Source organism: Papaver somniferum, chromosome 11 (genome assembly GCF_003573695.1).
Source record: "Papaver somniferum cultivar HN1 chromosome 11, ASM357369v1, whole genome shotgun sequence".
NCBI lineage: Eukaryota > Viridiplantae > Streptophyta > Magnoliopsida > Ranunculales > Papaveraceae > Papaver > Papaver somniferum.
The window spans coordinates 108,389,740-108,416,890 of NC_039368.1; the positions used below are offsets into that span (position 1 = coordinate 108,389,740).

Sequence of the window (27,151 nt, forward strand, 5' to 3'; positions counted from 1 at the left end):
GAGACTAATTGGTTTGGTTGTTGAAACCATCTAATGATCTATTCCACAACATTCATGTTTTCCATCAAACCTGCAAAATCAGTATTAACATCACTCCATATATTTTTAGCAATAAAACATTCTAAGAATAGATGATATATGGCTTTAGCTATAGAGTTACAAAGAGGACCATTTTCAGGTATATCTGACACATATCTAGAAAGTTTAGCTCACAGAGTTAAACGATTGTGGATACATTTCGAAAACAGATGTAAAATCTTTTTGGGAAGATGTGTTTTCCAAAATATTTTCCAGGAAAAGTTAACCCCATTCGGTTGTTGCACATTATTACTATCGTCAATGGCCTCATAAGTTGTTTTAACTTAAAACAAACCATTATGGGCAGGTTCCCATCTTAATATATCCTCACAATTTATAGGAATTCTTATACTACGGATTTCAGCCACAATTTGACTATCAAAAAACGCATTTAGGATATCTAAGTTCCAGCACTTTCTATCCTGAATAATCAGTTGGTCAACAATGCTCATATTTGATGGGTACATATTTGAACTAAGGGGTTCATGCCTACATGGTATTCAGTAGTCTTTCCATATGGAGATCTTACTTCCATCACCTACTTCTCAACAATAATGTTATCTTACATGTACTATGTCTCTACATATTCCCCTCCAAAACCAAGAGCCTTTATCAGTCTCCTCATAATATAAAAGATTTTTATCTGGAAAATATTTTTCCCTCATTATGTTAAGAACCAGACTATCAGTGAGCAACCTCCATGCCATCTTAGTTAAAAGAGCATTATTCATGATTCCAGGCTTCCTAATCCTCTAACGGCTCTAGAAATAGCCATTATGTCCCACTTTATGAGGCTAAGACTTCTTCCAGTAGCTTTTTTTTACCCCAAAACTTCCTCTCACTCTCCGTAATGGAAAAGAAATCACGAAATAACACAATTTAAAAAATATGGGCCTGTAAGAAATATTCACCGAGGAAATGGGTGCACACATGAGATTTTACGCCGCTGGATTTTTGGGTGAAAAAGAATAGAGAAATTGGTTTCACGGTAGTTTTCTTGGGTTATAGTAAGAAATGGGCATGTCTCTAGACCCTGGTAGGCGAAGCTACGGTTACCCGAATAGGCCTCGTTCAATTTATCAGGAAGAAAGAAAAAGGAAACACAGCAGGCCCAGAACCATATACGTATCAGAGTTGTCCACTTGTTTTTCGTTTACTTTCGTCCTAGCACTACAATCCCTAACCCTGAGTATCGTCGCAGCATCGCCGCTTTTCTGGGAGAGAGAGAGGGAGGATACAGACGCCAATATATATTATCTCTTAAAGGTGATTCCTCCGTTTATTTTCTTTATTATTGTTAATATTATTATGTTTCATGATGCAGATGATTCTGATTTTTTATTTTTATTTTTTTAGGGTTTTAAGTGATGATGGAGATTGGTTCACCTTCTCTTATGATCAACAAAAAAATAGAATTATCGAGCCCGGTTTAACACATGTGACAATATATAGAACCCACAACGAAAAGAAGAACATACCTCCAAAGGTACACTGCTCTCTCTCCTGGGATATAGATGTTTTTGTATTGTTATTATTTGTTTGTGTACTCCTCTATATTTATTATTTGCATTATCTTGGTATTTGGATCCCGAATGCAAGCTACTGATCTCAAGGAAGAACCAATTATTGATCCAGAGAATTACCTCCTTATGTTATTGTAGTCCATGGACCTCCTCGGGTAATTTATGATACCTTGTCTTGTTTGATGACAATTAGGTCTTGCTCAATTGTCTGCATCTGATATCTTAAGTTGTTTTTTTACCATATGTTGTAGGTTGGCAAGTCTTTACTGATAAAATGTATAGTGAACTATTGCAACTCTAATGGAGGTCATGGAAATAAGGTGATCGTGTTAGGTACATCTGTTATACTATTCTCTTGTCTAATTTTAACTAGCCCGTCATGTGGTTGAAAAATTACATAATGTAATAATTCTTTTGTTTTTGAAATATTTTTTCTGTTAGCTAACCAGAGACAGATACAATTTGTGGAGTGTCTGAATAATATTAATGGCATGATTGATGCTGCACAGTATGCTGATGCAGTGATATTCCTCATCGATACAAGATATGGGTTTGAAATGGTAAGACTCACAACTGAAAGTTTATAATTACTTCTTCTCCTATCAATGGTTTTGATCTCTGCCACCTTCTTTGCATCTTCGGATTTTTATACATGCTGGCTATAACCATTCATTTCCCTTTTATTTTCTTTTTCTTACCGATTTTAGAATGTGCCATAAAGCTTCATGTTTATTTTCCCTTCCTATTTATAGAGCATTATGTAGCTTTTAGATTTCGAGGGCATCGAGTGACTGCACTGTAGAACTAGAGTGATTTCCTTTCATCAATAGAGAAACATAGGTGAAATTTTTTATCATGTGCCTTTACCATCTAGCTTTGCTTCTCATTAAAAACTAAAAGACTCCAACTTCGTATTCATTTTTGGGAAACCACATGCTTGAACAAGATATATTCCCCCTTTCATGGGTTAATGATAAATTCTTGCTTTGATGCAAGGAATATCTGATTTGTTAGTTGTTCATTTGTTGTTTTACTAAGTTTTTAGGTTCTTAAACATTTTTTATGCACTCGTCGAGCTTCTTCATCCAGTATGATGCTCCTCGGTTTTTCTGTTACCTCTTGGCCCCTACCCCTGAATCAGTTAGTTATTGACACATGTATACAAGTATATTTGGAACTCACTGTGCCTGACCCATGTATACCACCACTGTCTGACACAGATGCAATAACCTCTACCTCTGTCTTCATTGTATGAGTTACTAGAAACCAAGGAAGTAAACTAGGGGTACTGAACAAAGATAAACGAATAGAACGCAAAACTGAAACAATATAATGCAGATAAATTGAGCTTAGGGTAGAGCCTAACTCTCTTATATGATCGATTGATTAAAATTCGTAGTCTAAAAGGATTTTCATGAACCATGAACAACACGATCATAAAAGAATTTTCATCCTCGTGGTGTTCATCATTTTCAGATCCTTTTTCCAGTGAATCCAAAGGGTTGCATCAGCCCTCTGTTCTCTCCATTCAGGCTTCAACACGTTCTTGCCGCTCTAGGGTTTGCAACCGCAGCGACATGTCCTCATCAAGATTCTTAACTCAACAAAATTAATGTTACCAGTGCCTCTATCTCTACCCTTACCTGCCGTAGTAGTTAGCTAGGGTTTGTGGGTGTTTTGTTTCCAGTGGCAATTGGTGATTTACTAAAAACCAAAATAGTAAACTAGGGCAATAGAAGAAAGATAAGCGAATATAACGTAAAACTGACACTACATAACGCAAATAAATCGAGCTTTAGGTTAGAACCTAATTCTCCTCTATGATCAATAGATTACAAGTCTTTGGAAAATATAATTTAAATCTGCCTTGCAAAGAAGACCTAATAACCTATTTATACTAGAAAGAAATATCTAAATAAAGAAACCCTAGACTAAGGACAGAAACACCCCTATACGATGGAAAATAGTAAAGTAGTCTAATCAGAAAAAGAAAACCTAAAGAATACAGAATATTCCCCTGAATCAACTTCATTTGCCATTTGAAATGAAATATTCAGTGTGCCACTAAGTGTGTTCAGTTTTTAAGAAAAAATTGGTTTTTTTTTTCTAACTGCCAAATGCTTTTATTGAGACTGTAGGAAACGTTTGAGTTCCTCAACATTTTACAAGTTCACGGCATTGTTAAGGTTATGGGGGTGCTTACATATCTTGATGGCATAAGAAATGATGAGATACTAACTAAAACCAAACTGAGGCTCGTGGATCATCTCCGTGATAAGATGTAAGTTCTTTAATTAACTATAGCGAATACCACCTTGTGATATTGTTAGCCAAGTTTAAATTCAAGGGACTTGCTAAAAGGAGAAAACTTAAAAGGACAGATTCACAAAGAATGTTCAGTGTTTCTTCCCAACGGCTCCTGCACCCATATTGAAAGTAACCGGGCAAAGCCTCCAGCTAGTTGGCAAATTGTACTCATTGGGATTAACTAGCAGGTTCATTTAATTCATTTAACTCTAATATATGGTAATCAGGTACTCTACGGAAGAAATTAGCAAACTGGCAAGCTTTTTATTGGATATGCATTTTCACCATTTGTCATGGTGAGCTAACCAACCTTATAGATTTAAAAGATGTTACTCCTCGATACAGAGTGAAAAAAGATGCGAAATGCAGCAGAGACATAATTCTGGAAGGTTATCTTCGAGGTTGTAATAATATCGAGAAAGGAACCAAGGTACTTCTTTTAGCTATTTTTTATTGTAGATAAACTTGATTGTTGTTTCACCAATTTTTTGAACTAGAGATGACTTCCATCTTGTCTGAACATACTGTTCTTGTTCTTGTCACATTGACAACTATGTCAGATTGTATTTTATATGGTTGTTTGTCATTATAATTAAAGCATATCCAATTGATGTAACCTGCTCCTAAATCACATACTGCTCATCGTTTTGCGTGATATGTTCAGAAAGATGTTTAAAGTATAAATCCAATATTTGATGCACGCCTTAGGTAATAAATAGAGTTGTTTGCCTTATCTAGAAATCCTGTGAAGTTCTACTTAGATCTCTGGCAAAAGAATGGGAACAAAAAGCTTACAAATATTTATAGTAGATAATGGACTCGTGAACCTTGAAACCTGTGCTGTATGTGATTGTATATGGTCCAGATTTGTTTGAATTTCAGTGTTCGTTTTTGATGAAAAACGTTTGTTCCTTCCTCTATGTTGCGAGCAAGGGGATGCGCTGAGAGTCCTGGACACTCTTGTAAAAGAAAGATGACGTTCGCAGTAATTGCAAACCTAGTATTTATTATTATAAAATTAAACACTACTATCTATGTATATTTTATCCATGGTTGTCCTATTTTCTGCTGAGTACATCTATTGTTTTTGTTGCGCCAAAGCATGCGGAAGCGTTAAATTTGCACTATTATATGGTATCTCAATATCGCCAAGAACACAATCACATACACAAGAAGAATAAGTATTTAACAAGGTTTAATCCTCGGGAAGGAATAAGCAATTTTATATATTACCGTATAGGTTAGAATATACAAAGCCTTTAGACGAGAAGAAGAGAACTCTTACTTAGTTCTGATGTGTTTTCTCTAATTCTCTATATGTCTATTTATACACATCAATAGGAGTGGACACATTCCTTAACAAGGAATACTTTACTACAAGTATAGGGTTTCCTAATCTTAGCTCTAAGAACAAGCCTCTTAAGCTTCTATACTTAGGACACAAGTACTTGGTTTCCTTAACCAACTAGATTTCCTAATCTAGTCCTTGACCATCCTACCAACAATTCTCCACCTCAGATCATGCATTCATGCATGAGACAATCAAAAGACAAAGTCACCTCCATCTTCCAATATCGATTGAACCATCATTGGCTGCCTACGTATCCTCAATAGGAATCAAACCCAACCCAACTGTAGTTCTGTTAAATGGCCTTGCTAGAAGACCTCCACCAGGTTCATATGAACCTTTACCCCAGAAAGGGACTTTCACCAAACTGAAAGGATGTGGATCAATTTCAAACAATGTCGAAACTTGATCCTAGATACTACTTTAGTCAACATATTAGCTGGATTGTCTTTGGTATTGATCTTCACAAGTAGAATGTCTTCTTCTTCAAGAATTTCTCTCACAAAGTGAAATCGTACATCTATATGTTTGGTTCTAGCATGATGCACTTGATTCTTGGCCAAATAAATTGCACTTAGACTATCACAATGCACAGGCAGTTGGTCTTGCACAACTCCTAAGTCATATAGAAAACCTTGTAACCATATAGCCTCCTTAAATGCCTCAGTCACTTCCATATACTCCATCTCCGTAGTTGAAAGCGCCATAATAGACTGCAAGATCGATCACCAACTTACTGGTACCCCTGCTACGGTAAATACATACCTTGTAGTTGAACGTCTTTTGTACAAATCAGCATCATAGCCAGAATCCACATACCCAACACACAACTGATTGTTACTTTTATCCTTCACAAACTCCAAGCCAACATTAATTGTACCATAAAGATACCTCAAAATCCATTTCACAACATGCCAATGTCCCTTACTAGGACAATGCATATAACGGCTGACCATACTAACTGCATGTTAAATGTCTGGCCTTGTACATACCATCGTATACATCAAGCTACCAACAACTTCAGCATATGGGACTTGGGCCATATACTTTTGCTCTTGTTTAGTAGAGGGAGACATACGAGCATTCAACTTAAAATGAGCAGCAAGGGGAGTACTTATAGATTTAGTTCCTTCGTAGACACCAAACTTTTGTAACACTTTCTTCAAATATGCCTTTTGAGACAAACAAACTTTACCATTCTCTTTTTCACGTTGAATCTCCATGCCAAGAATCTTCTTAGCTTCTCCCAGATCTTTCATCTCAAACTCAGATGACAACTTGTTCTTCAAATTATCAATCTCTTTCTTGTTATTCGATGCAATAAGCATATCATCGACATACAAGAGCAAATATATGAAAGACCCATCACGTATCTTCTTAAATTACACAATGATCATAGTGACTTCTTGTGTATGTTTAGCATATCATAAACTGGTCAAATCGCTTGTATCATTGTCTTGGAGACTGTTTTAGCCCGTACAACGATTTCTTCAGTTAACATACACAATCTTCTTTTCCAGCAACCTTGAACCCACTCAGCTGAGTCATATAGATCTCCTCTTCTAGATCCCATGTAAGAATGTCGTCTTAACATCTAGCTGAACTAGGTATAAATCATATTGTGCTACCAAGGCCAACAAAATACGGATTGATGGGCCGTTTTACCACCGGAGAGAACACCTCATTGTAGTCAGTCCATTCTCTTTGGGCATAACCTTTTGCAACTAACCTTGCCTTGTAGCGAACTTGATTCACCGAAGATCCTTCTTTCTTAGCATATACCCACTTGCACCCTATGGCCTTCTTACCTTTCGGAAGCTTCATAAGAATCTATGTGATATTCTTGTAAAGAGACTTCATCTCGTCCTGCATTGCACCTTCCCATTCTTTACACTCTGCACTACTTACATCTTCTAAATAGGAAGTAGGAGTACCATCTTCAATAACTGGTAATGCATAAGTAATGTAACCATTCATCCAACTAGGCTTCCTGGTTGATCTTCTTGGTTTTTTGTTGGCTATGGTTTCCGTGACCGTAGCTTCTTTATCCGACTCTTGTTCCTCTTCTTCAACAACGTCACTATCATTTGGAACTTCAGTAAATACTTGTCTTGCGGACCCAATGTCTTCAGAAGTATTCTCAACAGATACAGACTTAACTGGAATCGATGGAGTTGCATCAATCTCCACCTGCTGCAAAGGCTCACTAGTACTGGTGATTCTGTTCTCCACCTGTCGAGAACCCCAAGACTTTACCATAGACATATCATCAAATGTGACATCTCTACTCATGACTATCTTCTTATCAACTGGGTTCCAAATATTGAACCCTTTTACTCCATTCTTGATACCCACAAAGATTTCTTTCACGGCACGGCTATCAAGCTTGTTTTCACTAACATGATACCACGCAGGACAACCAAAGATATGAATTGAGTCATAATCATAAGATGGTTTACCAAACCATTTCTCCATAGGAGTTTTACCTTCTAATGCAACTGATGGCAACCTATTAATGAGGAAGCACGCATACATAACCGCCTCAGCCCAAAACGCCTTACCTAATCCAGCATTAGATAACATACATCGTACCTTGTCCAGCAAAGTACGATTCATGCTTCAGCTACCCCATTCTTTTGCGGTGTCTTCTTAACTGTGAAGTGCCTCTTTATCCCCTAATCCTGGCATACTTGCAAGAATGGATCACTCTTGTACTCTCCACCATTGTCCGAACGTAGTACTTTGATCTTTCTGCCAGTTTGAGTCTCAGTTGCCTTTTTCCACCCCACAAAGATCTCTAGGACTTCATCCTTATGCCTCATGGTGTACACCCATACGCGCCTAGAATAATCATCAATGAACGACACAAACCAATGTTTCCCTCCCAATGATGCATTCTTGGAAGGACCCCAAACATCTGAGTGAACATAGTCAAGAACTCCACTAGTATTGTGCATAGCTATGCCAAAGCTTGTTCTTGTTTTCTTGTCCTTAACACAATGTTCAAAAAATGCTAACTTGCAGGCAATAACACCTTTCAACAAGTCTTGTTGAATCAACCTATGCAACGACTTCTCACCTGGATGTGCAAGTCTCATGTGACATAGCTTTGTCTTCTCGGTAGCTGCACTCTCGATGTGTTCATAAATAGACACATCCCATGTTGTTGTACTTCCAAAGTTCCGAGTGAAATCAGATTCTTTTTTATGGCTGGTACAAATCTTACCTCCTTCAGTTCTCTAACCATACCATCATGCATCTTGATACGAACACTACCAATCCCAATCACCCTGCAGGTATGATTGTTTCCCGTACGTACTTCTCCATCAAGCTCTTCAAAACTTGAGAACCAGTCCCGATATGGACATATATGATACGTTGCTCCAGTATCTAATACCCATGTACCATCTGTAATAGTACAAGCTGATGGTGTCACAGTTAGCGAGAAATCAGAAGCATCATCTGATTCTTCATTACCTTTAGCAATTTTCACCTCGGTATTACTATTATCTCCTTCTCTTGCCTTACGCTTGGTACAATCCTTATCCCAATGACCAAAGTCGTGGCACCAAGCACACTCATCTTTCTGCAGTCACGTTCTACTCTTAGAACGTCATCTACCTTTACTATAACCACCATTATTCTTTCTCTTGTCTGATGAACGACCTCTTGCAAGAAGCAAATCATTATTAGCTTCACTTGCAAGTTCTTCACGATTAATCTTCCTGAACTCCTCACTACGCAATGCTATAGTGACCTCGGCGTATGTCATCTTATCCTTGTCGTGCATTAAAGATTTAATCACGGGTTCATACTTTTCAGGAAGAGAGTTTATCAAACACAAAGCTTGTTCTTCGTCGTTGATCTTTTCATCGTAGTTAACCAACTCAGCAAGAAGTTTATTATATGAATCTAGGTGCTCGGTTAGGGTTGCACCTCTCTTCATGTTATAGCGATACAAATTCCTTTTAAGATGTATCCTATTGGCCACGTTTTTCACAAGGTATTCCTTCTCTAGCTTTTCCCAGAGATCCTTAGCTGAAGTCTCGTGTTGATAATTAACTCTTACTACTAAACACCCTCGTATCGAAGCAAGACATAATTTATTCATCTTGTTCCACTGCTTGTCAGACATCTCCACTGGCTGACCTTCTAGAGCTTCTTCTAGGTCAAAATGAACAAGAGCATCCATTATGTCTGTTCTCCATAAACCAAAGTTATTGGTTCCTGTAAACTTTTCTACTTTGAGTTGTGATCTATGTGAATGAAGTATTTCTTCTTTTGTTTCTTTATCTTTACTTGTGGACTCCGAATGTTCTCCTAAAAGATCTTTCGGATCAACTGGTTTATCTCTGTCAACCATTGTTCTTAAATAACCAAATATAGATAAAAAAACAGAACCTTTGAGATTAGTATTACCTCAAGAAATCTTCAGAAAAATACCGTCACTTCAATTTCAATATGAGTAACCCGTATCCAAGAGCGTCTCCTTGCTCTGATACCAATTGTTGCGCCAAAGCCTGCAGAAGCGTTAGGTTTGCACTACTACTTGGTATCTCAATGTCGCCAAGAACACAATCACATACCCAAGAAGAACAAGTATTTAACGAGGTTTAATCCTCGGGAAGGAATAAGCAATTTTATATATCACCGTATAGGTTGGAATATACAAAGCCTTTAGACGAGAAGAAGAGAACTCTTACTTAGTTCTGGTGTGTTTTCTCTAGTTCTCTCTATGGCTATTTATACACATCAATAGGAGTGGACACATTCCTTAACAAGGAATACTTTCCTACAAGTACAGGTTTTCCTAATCTTAGCTCTAAGAATAAACCACTTAAGCTTCTATACTTAGGACAAAAGTACTTGGTTTCCTTAACCAACTAGATTTCCGAATCTAGTCCTTGATCATCCTACCAACAGTTTTCACTTCTACTACGAATTTTACTTTTATTTTGTTCCACCAAATTACACATTGACAAGGTTTATAATGCCAGGTTCACATAGCTGGTGTTGGTGATTTCCCTGTATTTCAGATAGCAAGCTTAACTGATCCTTTCCCTTTACCTGGCAAGGAAAGATTCAAGATTGAGGGTCTCAGGACAGGGACTTACTTAAGGTTGGAGGTCCGAGGTGTTCCCTCTGAGATGGTTATAAATCCGTGTCGTCCTATTCTTGTTGGAGGTATCGGTATTGAAGAAGAAAAGGCTGGGTATATGCAGGTTTATCTAATTTTTATTTACTACCCCTAAGTTTGTTGTATTGTTTGATACACCTTCTGTCTAGCAGGTGAAAGGGGAGAACCTCTATGTCTATGTTTCGATGTTTGAATATAATTTAATAGTAAACAGATTTTTTATGATTTTACTGTTAATTATTCTGTTGCTCTTGCAGGCGACACTTATGCGCCATAGTTGGCACAGTAAGTTATTAAAGACAAAAGATCCTATCATTGTTTCAATTGGTTGGAGGTGGTATGCCATGGAGAACTGCCGTGGACGGCTTCAAATGCTCGGTTGCACCCCCAAAGACAAGCAGTGTATTGTAACGTTTTGTGGCCCTCTTGCAGCTCCCAGTACGGGAGTTGTTGTACAGAGTATGGCAGACCATGAGGTCTGATATATTTTCTTTCTTAACTTAAAGAAGTGGTATCTAAATACATATTGCTCATTCTTGACTCCTTGAAGGCATTTGTTGGGGGAAAACTTTAGTTTTTTACTTCCCTAGACTGCCTTGATAAAATGACAACGCAAGATATGACCTTAAAATTTTGCATGTCATAAAAGTTTTATATAACAAGTGGGTTATTTATTTTCCTGATAAAGAGGTTTTCCTGCATTTGCTTTTATAACTATAGTTGATTTGCCAGTTTTCTTGGATTTTTATTGTTTCCTGAATCATCAGGCATCATTTCGGATTCTAGCAACTGGTATTGTACACGACAATAACCAGGCCAAGAAGGTGTTCAAGAAACGCGTGCTGTTTGGAACTTATTGGAAGATCTTCAAGAAGACTGCTCAGACTAAGAATGGACTTCGGAGGAAAATTAAAAAGGTTGGATATGTTCTGTAATGTGTAACAAGCAATACATGCTTGCGTAGAATGTTGTTATATTGTCCTGAGATCCACTGTTCATTTCGCTTGTTTGTCCTGTTATTGGGCAGGCTGCAGATAAAAAGCTTGTTGGTCGACTGAAAACAAAGAACAATAAGCCTAGAGAAGGGATTGCTAATTGCAAATTTAAGTCCGCAATTCGTAAGGCTGGTTTTACCTCCTCATGTTTGTGGAAACCAGTTAAGGTTCCTCGTGTCTTCCACCCATTACTGACAGCTCCTGAACAAGGGACCGCATCTGGAAGTATTTTGGACCAGCAGATGAGTTGACTGAACTCTCTGAGTCAGTTGAAGAGTATTTTGAAGCCATGGTTATGACCTAATTTGGCCTTAGAGATGATTTTACATTTATGGTTTACAACTTCCACATCTGACTTGCATCTGTGTTGTGTTTGAAGAGGGACAAGGAAGCACCTGAATTAAAAAAGGACGAGATAGAAGAGATATTACAGAGGTTACAAGAGGAAGATGATGACATGATGGCCGATGATTATGACGCAGGAAGGCGAGAGACGTTTGAACAACAACGTGTTGTTCTCATTGTTTAGGGGGAGCCTAGAGCCGGAACTTCCCTATATAAATTTGTAGACCTTTACTGCATCTCATATTTCCTTTTGGTTGCTTCTGTATTTCACATAGCATCTGCTCTCATTTGTTAGAGTCTAACATATTACCATGTACAGTAAAACATCTATAAAATAGAATAAGTTTGAGACCTACCAAATTATATTATTTTAAAGAGATATTACTTAATCGATAAAATAATAGTATTTTATACATGTAATAGTAATATATTAATTTAGAGAATAGTTCTTAATTTAAAAAAAAATATTTGGAAAAAACAAGATTTTCCATATCAAAAAAATAAAATTAAAGTATCTTAGGATAAATACCGAAATAGATATTTTTGATCGGAAAATATAGAAAAGCATTAACGAAAATATTTTTAGAACGACATTTATTTTTAAAGTAATAAATCTTATTAATTTCCTTGGAATATTATTTTTATACAGAAAATTTGTATTTAACATACAATTTACAATTCAATTTAGTCACAAACAAACCGATGAATCATATTTTGAGAAATTCAATGTGTATGAGAATGATTTTTTTTATTTTCTAAAGGAATTGTTATTTTATATAATATTTGGGACCTATTAATGTTTAAGGGAACTTTTGAAATGTATTATATTATAGTTTTATCGAATTTATTATTTTAGCACTATAGAATCGAATTGGGACTAGAAAAATTTATTATTTTAGTGAGAATATTATATTATCGAGTATTATTTATAAAAAAATCACTATAGGTTCTATTCGGAAAATTAGAGCTCGTTGAAGATTCCATGGCTGGTTCGGATCAGTTGTTTCTTGTATAATTCTTATCTGTATTGTTGATTGTACTCACCTTTTTTTTGTGGATTGTTCTACAGATATATACTGGTGCTTCTGATGGCAGCAATGATGATAGTTCTACCAGATATTCTTTTAAATAGCTCATTGTTTAAAATATACATCGAAGCAACAGAGTAGACATGGTTCGTATAATACGCAGTATATTTTTAGTGTCAATAGGGATACCAAGTCGTGTTAACAAATAATTGTGGTCATTTTAGTGTCAATAGGGAAATCCAGTCGTGATGAGCTCCTAATCTTACATAAATTCCCTTCATATCCGTTGCCCATCGGGCTTGTGCATTAGAATTGTGAGAGACGCATAGGGCAGAGTTTGAGAGCAAGACTGGTCTTGGCCAAAGGTTAGGTGGTTTGCACTTATATCTCCAGCTAAGTGTTTTAGTTGTGCGACTATGCTGGAGTCAAAAATACCATTGTATCCTTAAATCATTGACTGTACTACCATTATATCATTGCATGCATATCCATTCCTTAAAAGTTGGGCTATTTATTTTAAAATTTTGTTTCAGGTTAAACTATTTTACTAAGTAAGGTAGTATTTTTAAAATTATTGAGCATCCGTCTTACATTTATTTTCACACTGTCTCGTACACAGATTTAAATTTTTTACAAACATTAAGATTGGTAGATTATGAGATTTAGATTATTTAATATTGCGGAATATACTTATTTTTGATAGTCGGTAGGTATGTAGAATTTTTGATTGACTGTTAAGGAGGCATTTTATATGATGGCAATATGTAGTCTTTGTCTCTACAAAGAATGCACAAAAAAACTGAAATCGTTTTTGTTGATTTTCCAATCTCACAAAATTGAGATTAAATCAATGATAATCAATGAAATTGATCACCAATTTCCTTCAAATAAAGTCAATAAAAAATGTTATCAGTTCAAGCTTCTCAAAAATATCCACTGTAACGATCGAAATCGATCAATTTCATTCTCTTTTTAATTAGAAAAGAATTTTTTTCTCAAATTTCAAAATCCAATTCGAGGAATCAGTAAAAGATAGTTGAACTCCAATTGGTCCGATTCATAGTGCTCGTTTCAGTGATTTTCACTTTTAATTGGTCAGATTCGATCGTATTTGGCAATTACAGAATCGAATTTGTTGGGCTGTCTCACCTGTGAAGAAGACGATGGAAATTTGGGACGGATTTTTTTGACAAATACGAATACCCAGACCGACCCTTTCAGGAAATTCATCGGTCGGTCCCCCACCTTTTCACGGTAATCTAATGTAAGGAGAATATCCCCAAAATATTAGTTGTCGACGACCAAAAGGGAGGAGTCTCTCTGTGATGAAAAAAAAAACAACAAAGATGTCAGTCACAAACTTTGTGCAAAAAAAAAGAAATTGTTATGTAATAATAAGATCATTGTTATGTAATAATAAGATCTTGCTTAATTAACTAAGGATAATTAACTAACTTGGATTAAAGTACTGTATGTATAGTACTTCATATCGTACAACTAAAGAGAATGGGGAGGGTGTTCTGTTACTTTCTCTTAATTGAATTTTACAAGATGTATGATGACTATTTATAGTCATTCATCGAGAATAGTTTGATGACACGTCATAATCTTATGTGTCATTATTACAAATGATCCTTAACGGTTAAGGTCAGTTAATGTTTATCTTCTTGTCAGTGGATCAGCCACAAATATCTTTACATAACACTCCCCCTTGAATGATCCGCCTTCTATAACCTTTTTTTTTCTAAGAACGTTGCCTCATTAAAAACCTTGTCGGTAAAACCAAGTGGGACAAAATCCGGACGAGGGAAAAAGAGTACAACAACAAAAAAATTTAGAATGGTGTTGGACATGCATATGTTGCCTCGTTAAAACCTTGACAAGGAAAAACCCAACGGGACAAAACCTTGCCGAAGGAAAAAGAGTACAACGCGTTACCGTCCAAAACTCCCCCTGAACAAAATCTCTGTTAATTTGTCTGCTTGTATATGTGGCGCATTCCGATATATACCAACTTCCAGAAAACTTTTGTCGGCAGAGACTTGGTGAAGAGGTCAGCATAATTCTCACAGGATTGTATCTTCTGGATATCAATCTCGTTATTTTTCTGGAGGTGGTGAGAGTAAAATAACTTCGGTGATATGTGCTTTGTTCTATCACCCTTGATGTAGCCTTCTTTCATTTGCACGATGCACACTGAATTGTCTTCACAAATTATCGTTGGTACACTGGTTATGGAAGCTAGACCGCAAGAGCTTCTGATGTGCTTGATTAATGACCGCAACCACACACATTCTCTACTTGTTTCGTGGAGAGCAATTATTTCGGAGTGATTTGAAGAAGTAGTTTGCTTACAAGAACGCCAAGAAATTGCAGTGCCACCGATGGTAAAAACATATCCTGTCTGAGAGATTCCTTTGTGTGGGTCAGACAGATATCCAGCATCTGTATACCCTGTCATCTGCGAACAACCTAAAGGATCTTTCGAGTAAAACAAACCCATGTCAGTATTACCACGAAGGTAAAGAAAAAAAAAATTTATCCCTGCCCAGTGCCGTTTCTTTGGTGCAGAACTATACCTGGCTAGTAAATTTACTGCAAAAGAAATGTCAGGCCTTGTACATTGAGCTAAATATAACAAAGCCCCAATTGCACTTAAATATGGTACTTCTGGACCAAGTATTTCTTCGTCCTCTTCTTTAGGACGAAAAGGATCTCTTTTAGGATCAAGAGACCTTACAACCATTGGGGTGCTAAGCGAGTATGCTTCGTCCATCTTAAAACGCTTCAAAATTTTCTCGGTGTAAGTGGATTGATGGACAAGTATTCCGCTCTCATAATGCTCAAGTTGTAGGCCAAGACAAAATTTTGTTTTACCGAGATCTTTCATCTCAAACTCCTTCCTTAAGAATTCAATTGCTTTGGAGAGTTCATCAGGAGTTCCAATTAAGTTGATGTCATCTACATATACAGCTATTATTGCGATTCCATATTCTGTCCTTTTAATAAACACACAAGGGAAAATAGGATCGTTTACATATCCCTCTTTTATTAGGTATTCACTGAGGCGATTATACCACATTCGCCCGGATTGTTTCAATCCATATAGAGCTCTATTTAATTTTAGAGAATACATATGACGTGGTTTCCCTTCAGGTAATTTGAATCCTTCCGGAAGTTTCATATAAATTTCCGTATCTAGTTTGCCATATAGATACGCAGTGACCACGTCCATTAGATGCATGTCAAACCTTTCAGAGACTGCCAGACTTATTAAATACCGAAAGGTAATTGCGTCCATAACAGGGGAATATGTCTCTTCATAGTCAATCCCAGATTTCTGCAGAAAACCCTTTGCCACTAGTCGTGCTTTATAGCGGACGACTTCATTTCTCTCATTACGCTTTCTCACAAATACCCATTTGTAATCTACAGGATTCACATTCTCGGGTGTTTGTATTGGGCGCCCAAAAACACTGTGTTTAGCGAGAGATTCCCATTCATTTTGGATTGTCGCTTTCCATTTAGGCCAATCGTCTCTTTGTCGACATTCCTCTATAGAGTGTGGTTCAATACCATCATTATCTGTGGCAATTTCAGTAGCTACTGAGAATGAAAATATATCGTCGACAATTACTGCATTTCGATCCCACACTTCTTTGTCGCATGCATAATTTATAGAAGTCTCATCATTCACAGGTATATGTGTCTCAGCTGAGACTTTATCCTCTTCAGGAGGTTCATCAGAGAGAGTGATCTGTTCTTTGATAGTCTCTTCATGAACATTATCTATAGTCTCTTCAGGTGTGTTACCTTTGATTGAGACAGATTGGCTCTTCCTCTTTCGAGGGACAGAATCTTTTGAACCAATTGGTCGTCCACGCTTCAGGCGTGGCTTTGATGACTCGTTTGCCGCTGAGCTCCCAATTTGTCCTGTCGGTACATCAATCCGAGCTGGAGCATTTCTAGCAGGCATACAGGATTTTGTAATTCGACCAGTATCAGTAAATGCATCAGGCATTTGGTTTGCAATATTTTGCAGATGCATAATCTTTTGCACCTCAATTTCAGATTGATTAGTGCAAGGGTCTATATGAGACAAGCTTGGTGTGTACCAAGATACTTCACGTCGTTCTTCTCATGGCTTAATTTCTCCCCCTAACGGCGGGAAAAGTGTCTCATTAAAATGACAATCTGCAAATCTAGTTGTAAAGATATCACCTGTTAAAGGATCTAAATACCTTAAAATAGATGGTGAATCAAAAGCAACATAAATACCAAGGCGACGTTGTGGACCGAATTTACTGCGTTGTGGTGGTGCAATAGGCACATAAACAACACAGCCAAAAACACGTAAATGCGAAATATCTTGTTGTTTCCCTAAAAGGAGTTGTAAAGGAGAGTATTGATGGCTAGCAGTTGGTCGAAGTCGGACTAAAGCCGCCGCATGCAAAATAGCATGTCCCCAAGCGGAAACTGGTAATTTAGTCCTCGTAAGCATTGGTCGAGGGATTAACTGAAGATGCTTTATAAAAGATTCAGCCAATCTATTCTGAGTGTGCACATGTGCTACAGGATGCTCGACATCAATACCAACTGAAAGGCAATAAGTATCAAAAGCCTTAGATGTAAATTCACTAGCACCATCAAGACGAATAGACTTAATAGGGAAGTCCGGAAAATGGGCACGCAACCGAATAATCTGGGTAAGCAGTCTGGAAAATGCAACATTACGTGTTGATAATAAGCAGACATGAGACCACCTAGAAAATGCGTCTATTAATACCATAAAGTATTGAAATGGCCCACAGTGTGGGTGGACGGGCCCACATATGTCACCATGTATCCTTTGTAGGAATGTTGGTGATTCAGTAATAACTTTGGTTAAAGATGGTTTGACAACCAGTTTTCCCAGGGAACAAGCAACACAATTCATATCCTTGCTTAACAAAATCTTCTGGTTTTGTAACGGATGTCCATGAGCATTTTGTATTATTCTACTCATTATGGTAGAACCTGGATGTCCAAGCCGGTTATGCCAAAGCTTGAATAATTCAGGGTCATTAAACTTCTGGTTAATGACAGTATGAGATTTGACTGTTCGAATTCTCGTAAGGTATAACCCAGAAGAGATAGATTTAAGTCTTTCTACGACGTGCTTTTGGCACGAGACAGATGAAGTAATGTACAAGTACTCCATATTATGATCATCTGATGTTTCAAGGTGGTAACCATTACGCCGAATATCTTTGAAACTCAACAGATTCCTCTGGGATCTGGTAGAATATAAGGCGTCCTCAATAATAAATTTTGTACCACCTGGTAGAATTATACATGCTCTTCCTGAACCATCTATCAAACTACTTCAACCCGAAATGGTATTCACATTACCCTTAAACCTTTTCAAGGTTATAAAATATTTATGGGTTCGAAAAATTGTGTTTGTGGTTCCACTGTCAACCAAACAAACATCCATATCGTCCATTTCAGATAGATTACTTTTGGAATCCATATCCTTCAATAAGAATAGACGAGAAGATTAACAAAAGTACTTCAAAAAAATCCACTTATATTATACACCAAAAGAATGTGGAATCCAAAAAAAAACGCATACCCAAAAAATACAACAAAAGCAAAACATACAGAAAGCAAAAGAAAATATACTACAGGGCATAAGGAAGAAACAGTTCTACAGCTCATCAAAAGAAAACTGACTAGGCTCGCCACCTTCAGTGTCGACGAGATAATCAGACACATCCAAGTGGGTATTACTGGTACTAGGGGCACTGGCTTCTATTAAATTTGTCTATATGTTTTCGGCAGGTCGCTTCAGGGACGCCTGATAGAGCTTAACAAAATGTTCCAGCGTACGACAGATACGCTGCCAGTGATTAGTTAAGCCACACCGATAGCAAACATTTTTCTGAGGAGGTTGACTAGAAGAACCCTTTCCTTTTTCTTGCTTCGGTTCCTCTGGTTCCGCAATTTTCAGCGGATGTTGGTATGGCTGGTAACGGGTACCTTTTCCTTTGTATGGTTGGTAACGGGTACCTTTTCCCCGTTCATTTTTGTGGCCCCCACATTGGTTTCCTTTATTATTTCCACCTTTGCCTTTGTTACCATGATTATTTTCCCGTCTAAAGGACGTAGTTGCGTGTGCTTCAGGCACCGCCGTGGAGCCAACGGGACGAGATTCATGGTTTCTAAACAAAAGCTCATTATTCTGCTCTGCAATCAACAAACAAGAAATTAGCTCAGAATATTCCGTAAATTTACGTTCTCGATATTGCTGGTGCAGGAGCACATTCGAGGCATGAAAGGTTGTAAATGTTTTCTCCAACATTTGTTCGTCAATGACATCTTCACCACACAATTTTAGTGTCGAGGTGATGTTAAACAGAGCAGAGTTATAGGTTGCCACTGATCGAAAATCTTGCAGCCGCAAGTTCAACCAATCATTCCGAGCTTTTGGAAGTATGACCAACTTCAGGTGGTCAAACCATTTTTTCAGACAGTTCCACAAGTAATTGGATCTTTAACTGTCCAATATTCCTTTTTCAAATCATCGTGGATATGATGGCGAAGGAAAATTAGAGCTATAGCGCGATCCTGGTTGGACGCGTTGTTTCCTTCCGTAATAGTATGCCCGAAGCCTTTAGCTTCCAAATGAAGCTCGGCATCAAGTGCCCAAGAAATATAGTTATTTCCTGATATATCGAGACCTGCGAATTCAAGTTTTATTAGATTTTCCATCTAAGAAAAGTATTCGAAGAAACAACAGCTACCTATACCCCCTGTATTTTAGTCGTTTGAACAATAACAGTTTAACTGTCGAGCGTCGGGAGCAATTCGTACTGATAACGTCTTATGTAATAATAAGATCACTGTTATGTAATAATAAGATCTTGGTTAATTAACTAAGACTAATTAACTAACTTGGATTAAAGTACTTTATGTATAGTACTTCATATCGTACAACTAAGAGAAATGGAGAGGGTGTTCTGTTACTTTCTCTTAATTGAATTTTACAAGATGTATGATGATTATTTATAGTCATTCATTGAGAATAGTTTGATGACATGTCATAATTTTATGTGTCATTATTATAAATGATCCTTAATGGTTAAGGTCAGTTAATGTTTATCTTCTTGTCGGTGGATCAGCCATCAATATCTTTACACAACAGAAATGATTTATGATTTCATGAAATTGAGAATCGAATCGATTCAATCCAACAAATTGATTGATCAAAGCGTTCCTTCATATACAATCATACCAACATATTTCCAATTAAAATTACTAAAAAAACTCATCAGATCGATCAAACGATTCGGACCGTAAACGCCAGAGGAACGGGTGAAGAAGATGCTGGTATACGGGTATACGGGTCGGATCTATCGACTTAAAGCCGAACCATTTTCACTAATCTGGCCGAGTCGGTTACTTTACCGACTCAAAAGCATCCCTGAGTCATCTTCTGTGTGCCCTTTTCTAGAAAAGAAAAAAAAACTCTTCTACTACCAATTGAAAACCCTTTAATTTCTGAACGACCCAAATCCTACCTTTTTCCTCCACAGTTGCACTTAACTCATCGATTTGATCGATTGAATTCCCGCATCACTCGCATACTCTACACAACGATCCGAACTCTCTAATATCTGATTTCTTCTGCTTCACACAACACCGAACTGGTTAAAATGAAAAAACCTTCAATTTTGGTAGTACATTAGCATTAAAATCATCAAAACTTTTTTATATTATATATCTACAAAGAAGAACACGAAAACATAAATTACTCGACCGTACCCTTCAATTTTCAAACCATATTAGAACCAAAAATATGCATTTTTGAGAGAGAGTCGAAGGGGAGCAAAAACAGAGAGGGCGGCGGAGGAGAGAAGCAAAAATAGGTCTTCGGGCTTACTTCTTTTTTGTGTTTATGTACATGAATTACTATAATACCCTTAACAGTTGGTTGTCACTTGTCCCGGCGGCAACAGGTGGCCAGTCTTATATGACATTGTTGTCCAATTGGAACTCCGTGTGAAAGAAAATACGTTCATGTCATGGAAAACTTTTTTTCTACATTTTTTTGGATTAATTTTCAAATTAAGAATGTATTAATTAGGCAACTGTAGTCGATCTGCCTTCCATATTGGCATGGATCATCTTTTTCGCCGGCATCCCACTTTTCAAGTTCAAGCAGTCATATTGCAACATTATATGTCTAAGGTCATGGTTTTTCTGTCGTATGTTCATTTCAGACTACATGTTTTTGTATCTTCTATATGCTTCTATAAAATTCATGTACAGAAATATTTTGATAACAAAATATGGTGTACATTGGTCCGCCACTTCGTCGGCCTGCACTGCTACAGCAGTAATCTAATTTAAAAGACGTCTAAAAAGTGAAATCATCTAAAAAGTGAGATAGTATAAGAACGTCAAATCATACACATCGGATTAATTGGGGTATGCTGAAATTTAAGTGGACTTGGAAGCAATACTAGGCTCGTCGAAAAATGGTATAGTTATGAAACTGCTCTTGCCAATTCTAATTAAAACTAACCCATTGGAAATATCAATTTCATTACATTTTTTCCTTCTTCCTCTGGCGTAATGATTAATCGGTCTCTCTTCACCCGCCTCCAAAAAAATTGCAAACCAAAAATACTCGTCGATTGACTTTCAAACATGCAGAATTGACAAATTATATATATATATATATATATATATATATATATATTTGAAACTTGAAAATTTTATTGCTTAAATTGTAGTACATATCCTCCAACAATTGATTCATGATATAGACTGGAGGTTCTAACAGTCAAACACCACAATTTTTCTACGCGAGCAGTTTTATATAGTATATATATCCGCTGCTTTATTGTTCTCTTTCGACACATAAACACAATGACAAAAGTTGAAATCCTTAAATAACGACTTAATGTCTAAGACTAAATTGCATATTCTCCAGTCTATGCTAAAAATATCCTATTTTACTGCATCAGCTACTAATCTTGAGTCCAATTCAAACTCCACTCTCTCCAAGTTTAAGTCTTTTGCCCAAAGAACTGCTTCCCACAAGCCTCTATATTCAGCTTTCTCTGGACTCGTTGCATTAGCTAGATAGATGCACTTTGAACCACGGTGTGTACCTGCAAAATCATGAATGGTTATTCTAATTCCTCCAGTATTGTTTTCATTCAAAAAAGAGCCATCACATTTAATCTTAAAAGTTCCCCTTATAGGGGGAGACCAATAAAGGTTAGAACGATCATGCCTATGCATCAATCTCAAAGATTGAGGTGTGTTTACTAATTAATAAAGCTCTTTTCTGCAACGATGAATAATTATGTCAGGAGATGTGTTCTTCGTCTTGAAAACCTTGTCACATCTCTCATTTCATATGCACCAAGTTACTATGCTTATCTTGCAAACCTCCTCTATCTGACTCTGTTTGCTGGCAATGCTTTCTAATAGCTTGCAAATCCAGCCGCGTAAGTTGATATTAGCTTGCAGTTGTACTCCCATAGTGACAAACCAGACTCTTTTTGCTATGTCACATTCCAAAATACAATGAGTGGATATTTCTTCACAATTGGCACAAAAAGGACAGTATTTATCTTCAGACTGATTTATATGGAACAGTTTGTCTCTTGTAGGTAGGATATCTCGAACGCATTTCCATAAGAATCGATTGATTCTTGGTAACAGTGGGAGCTTCACAGTCTCTTAAATACAGCTTGCATTCTTTGACCTACTGAGTTATTTGAGTTCTTCTCTTCAAACATCTTCCTGTAAGCAGATTTTACAGAGAAAATTCCATTTTTCTCTGATGTCCAGATCATTCTATCCTCGTGTTGATGGTGAATGGAGATATTGAGAATTAGTCAGGTTAGAACGATCATGTGTATGCATCAATCTCAAAGATTAAGATGTGCTTACTAATTAATAGAGCTCTTTTCTGCAACGATGAATAATTATGTCAGGAGATGTGTTCTTCGTCTTGAAAACCTTGTCACATCTCTCATTTCATATGCACCAAGTTACTATGCTTATCTTGCAAACCTCCTCTATATGACTCTGTTTGCTGGCAATGCTTTCTAATAGCTTGCAAATCCAGCCGCGTAAGTTGATATTAGCTTGCAGTTGTACTCCCATAGTGACAAACCAGACTCTTTTTGCTATGTCACATTCCAAAATACAATGAGTGGATATTTCTTCACAATTGGCACAAAAAGGACAGTATTTATCTTCAGACTGATTTATATGGAACAGTTTGTCTCTTGTAGGTAGGATATCTCGAACGCATTTCCATAAGAATCGATTGATTCTTGGTAACAGTGGGAGCTTCACAGTCTCTTAAATACAGCTTGCATTCTTTGACCTACTGAGTTATTTGAGTTCTTCTCTTCAAACATCTTCCTGTAAGCAGATTTTACAGAGAAAATTCCATTTTTCTCTGATGTCCAGATCATTCTATCCTCGTGTTGATGGTGAATGGAGATATTGAGAATTAGTCAGGTTAGAACGATCATGTGTATGCATCAATCTCAAAGATTAAGATGTGCTTACTAATTAATAGAGCTCTTTTCTGCAACGATGAATAATTATGTCAGGAGATGTGTTCTTCGTCTTGAAAACCTTGTCACATCTCTCATTTCATATGCACCAAGTTACTATGCTTATCTTGCAAACCTCCTCTATCTGACTCTGTTTGCTGGCAATGCTTTCTAATAGCTTGCAAATCCAGCCGCGTAAATTGATATTAGCTTGCAGTTGTACTCCCATAGTGACAAACCAGACTCTTTTTGCTATGTCACATTCCAAAATACAATGAGTGGATATTTCTTCACAATTGGCACAAAAAGGACAGTATTTATCTTCAGACTGATTTATATGGAACAGTTTGTCTCTTGTAGGTAGGATATCTCGAACGCATTTCCATAAGAATCGATTGATTCTTGGTAACAGTGGGAGCTTCACAGTCTCTTAAATACAGCTTGCATTCTTTGACCTACTGAGTTATTTGAGTTCTTCTCTTCAAACATCTTCATGTAAGCAGATTTTACAGAGAAAATTCCATTTTTCTCTAATGTCCAGATCAGTCTATCCTCGTGTTGATGGTGAATGGAGATATTGAGAATTAGTCAGGTTAGAACGATCATGTCTATGCATCAATCTCAAAGATTAAGATGTGCTTACTAATTAATAGAGCTCTTTTCTGCAACGATGAATAATTATGTCAGGAGATGTGTTCTTCGTATTGAAAACCTTGTCACATCTCTCATTTCATATGCACCAAGTTACTATGCTTATCTTGCAAACCTCCTCTATCTGACTCTGTTTGCTGGCAATGCTTTCTAATAGCTTGCAAATCCAGCCGTGTAAGTTGATATTAGCTTGCAGTTGTACTCCCATAGTGACAAACCAGACTCTTTTTGCTATGTCACATTCCAAAATACAATGAGTGGATATTTCTTCACAATTGGCACAAAAAGGACAGTATTTATCTTCAGACTGATTTATATGGAACAGTTTGTCTCTTGTAGGTAGGATATCTCGAACGCATTTCCATAAGAATCGATTGATTCTTGGTAACAGTGGGAGCTTCACAGTCTCTTAAATACAGCTTGCATTCTTTGACCTACTGAGTTATTTGAGTTCTTCTCTTCAAACATCTTCCTGTAAGCAGATTTTACAGAGAAAATTCCATTTTTCTCTGATGTCCAGATCAGTCTATCCTCGTGTTGATGGTGAATGGAGATATTGAGAATTAGTCAGGTTAGAACGATCATGTCTATGCATCAATCTCAAAGATTAAGATGTGCTTACTAATTAATAGAGCTCTTTTCTGCAACGATGAATAATTATGTCAGGAGATGTGTTCTTCGTCTTGAAAACCTTGTCACATCTCTCATTTCATATGCACCAAGTTACTATGCTTATCTTGCAAACCTCCTCTATCTGACTCTGTTTGCTGGCAATGCTTTCTAATAGCTTGCAAATCCAGCCGCGTAAGTTGATATTAGCTTGAAGTTGTACTCCCATAGTGACAAACCAGACTCTTTTTTCTATGTCACATTCCAAAATACAATGAGTGGATATTTCTTAACAATTGGCACAAAAAGGACAGTATTTATCTTCAGACTGATTTATATGGAACAGTTTGTCTCTTGTAGGTAGGATATCTCGAACGCATTTCCATAAGAATTGATTGATTCTTGGTAATAGTGGGAGCTTCACAGTCTCTTAAATACAGCTTGCATTCTTTGACCTACTGAGTTATTTGAGTTCTTCTCTTCAAACATCTTCCTGTAAGCAGATTTTACAGATAAAATTCCATTTTTCTCTAACGTCCAGATCAGTTTATCCTCGTGTTGATGGTGAATGGAGATATTGAGAATTAGTCTTGTTGTAGCCGTATCAAACAGATAGTAGACAAGTTGATGATTCCAGCCACCTATGTTGTGAGAGAACAACTGATGAACATAGATGTAATTGAGATGATCAGTAACCCTATTTTTGAGAATAGATGGACCATCGGGCCTAGGAATCCATTTGTGCTTCTAAATTTGAATCTTTTGACCATTACCAAGAGATCAACAACTATATTTTTTGGCGAAATTTAACTCATTGTTGATGCTTCTCCAAGACCAAGTGTCGTTGTTAATCTTTTTATGATTGAATACATCTCAATATGGAAAATATTTTTCCTGTAAGGATTGAGCACATGTTGAAGTGGTATCTGTATAAAGTCTCCATGATGATTTAGCAAGGAGGGCTCTGTTAAACAATTCTAAATCCTTAAATTCAAGTCCTCCCTCCTCTTTTGGTTTGTTCACTTCTCTCCATATGATAAAATGTTTACCTTTATTTTGTCTTCTTGTTTCTCCAGAACTTTTGATAGACTGAATTCATATTAGTGATAGTTGCATCAAGTAAATTAAAACTGCTCATGTGATGTACAAGTATTGCATTTTTCACATTTCTAATCATAACAGATCTACATCTTGTTAATCTTGAATCCATTTTGTCAATAAGAACTGAAAAAGGAATTCTCTTATTCCTGCCTACAAAGAAAATAAGACCCAAGTATTTCTCTTCTTTAATATCAAGTTCTCTTACCTGAAGAATACTACTGATTATTTGATACAAAGAAGGGTTCATGTTCTCGGAGAAGAAAACTGTAGACTTGTGGAAGTTTATAAGTTGGCCTGAGCATGCACTAAATTCTTCAATTACTTGGAGAAGCTTTTTAACTTGGAAAAGATTTGCTTTACAGAAGAGAAGGAAGTCATTTGCAGATAAAAGATGATTAATTTTTGGAGCTAATCTTGATATCTTCATGCTTGTTAACTGCTTTGTTAGTTCACATTGATTCATGTACCTTAAGAAAGATTTCATGGCCACGATGAATAGGTAAGGAGACAATGGATCTCCTTGCCTCATTCCTCTTGTTGGTTTAAAAGACTTTGAAGGTGAACCATTTATCATAATCTCCACTTGAGTTGTACTTATGTGTTGTTGTATCTTTTCACTAAAACCAAATTTCCTTAGGACTTCAATGAGTAAATCCCATCCTAACATGTCAAAAGATTTTGACATGTCCATTTTTTGAGCAAGGTGACCAGATCTTCCTTTCTTCTTCTTCATTGCTTTCACTAGTTCTTGAACTAAGCAAATGTTTTCTAAAATTAATCTTCCAGGTACATAAGCAGATTACGTTGGAGAAATGATATTGATCAGGTGTTTCTTGATTCTTAGAGCAATGATTTGGATATCACATTGTAGACTGTGTTGCAAAGAGCAATAGGCCTGTAGTCCTCAGGTTCATGAGCAGTTGAGGATCTTGGTATCAAAGTGACTATTGTGTTGTTAAGTTTCTCGAGAAGAAAACCAAAAGAGAGGAAAGATTTCACCATCTTGTAAACATCTTCCTTTACAACTTTCCATTGAGCAATGCACTATGAATTTCTTCATCAGATGGAATAGAAATTAAAAGTTCATTGTCTTGATCTGAGATGTAGGTTGGAATGTGTTGAAGAAAATGGCAGCTGTCATCTGGATCTGATGTTGAGCTAATCTTCTTAAAATGTGAGACAAGAAGGTCTTCTATAGAATTTTTATCTTGACACCATGTACCATCAGGGGATAGTAAAGAGTCGAATCTATTTCTAACTCTTCTTTGATTTGCTCTTACGTGGAAATATTTTCGAATTTCTGTCCATGTCATTGTAGAAAAGATCTCTGGATTTTTTCTTGTTACTGCTAGCTTGAATTTCATTCAGTGCATCAATTTCTTTTTCAATTTTAAGAACTTATGAAGTATTACTGCCTTGAATATCAGTAGCTTGAAGTTGTGTTAATTCTTCTTGCAGTCC

General features: G+C 36.8%; 1 long non-coding RNA gene across 2 annotated transcripts; it reads left to right on the top strand.

The window, feature by feature from the left end:
• Window positions 1-1,222: 1,222 nt before the first annotated feature.
• On the top strand, window positions 1,223-4,574 carry LOC113323367. Of its 2 annotated transcripts, XR_003347552.1 has the most exons (7): window positions 1,223-1,344; window positions 1,435-1,564; window positions 1,678-1,756; window positions 1,853-1,934; window positions 2,043-2,161; window positions 3,740-3,882; window positions 4,136-4,574. It is a non-coding gene; the product is annotated as an uncharacterized LOC113323367 (long non-coding RNA). The 2 variants fall into 2 exon arrangements; XR_003347551.1 differs by having other exon boundaries at window positions 1,435-1,756.
• Window positions 4,575-27,151: the final 22,577 nt, after the last annotated feature.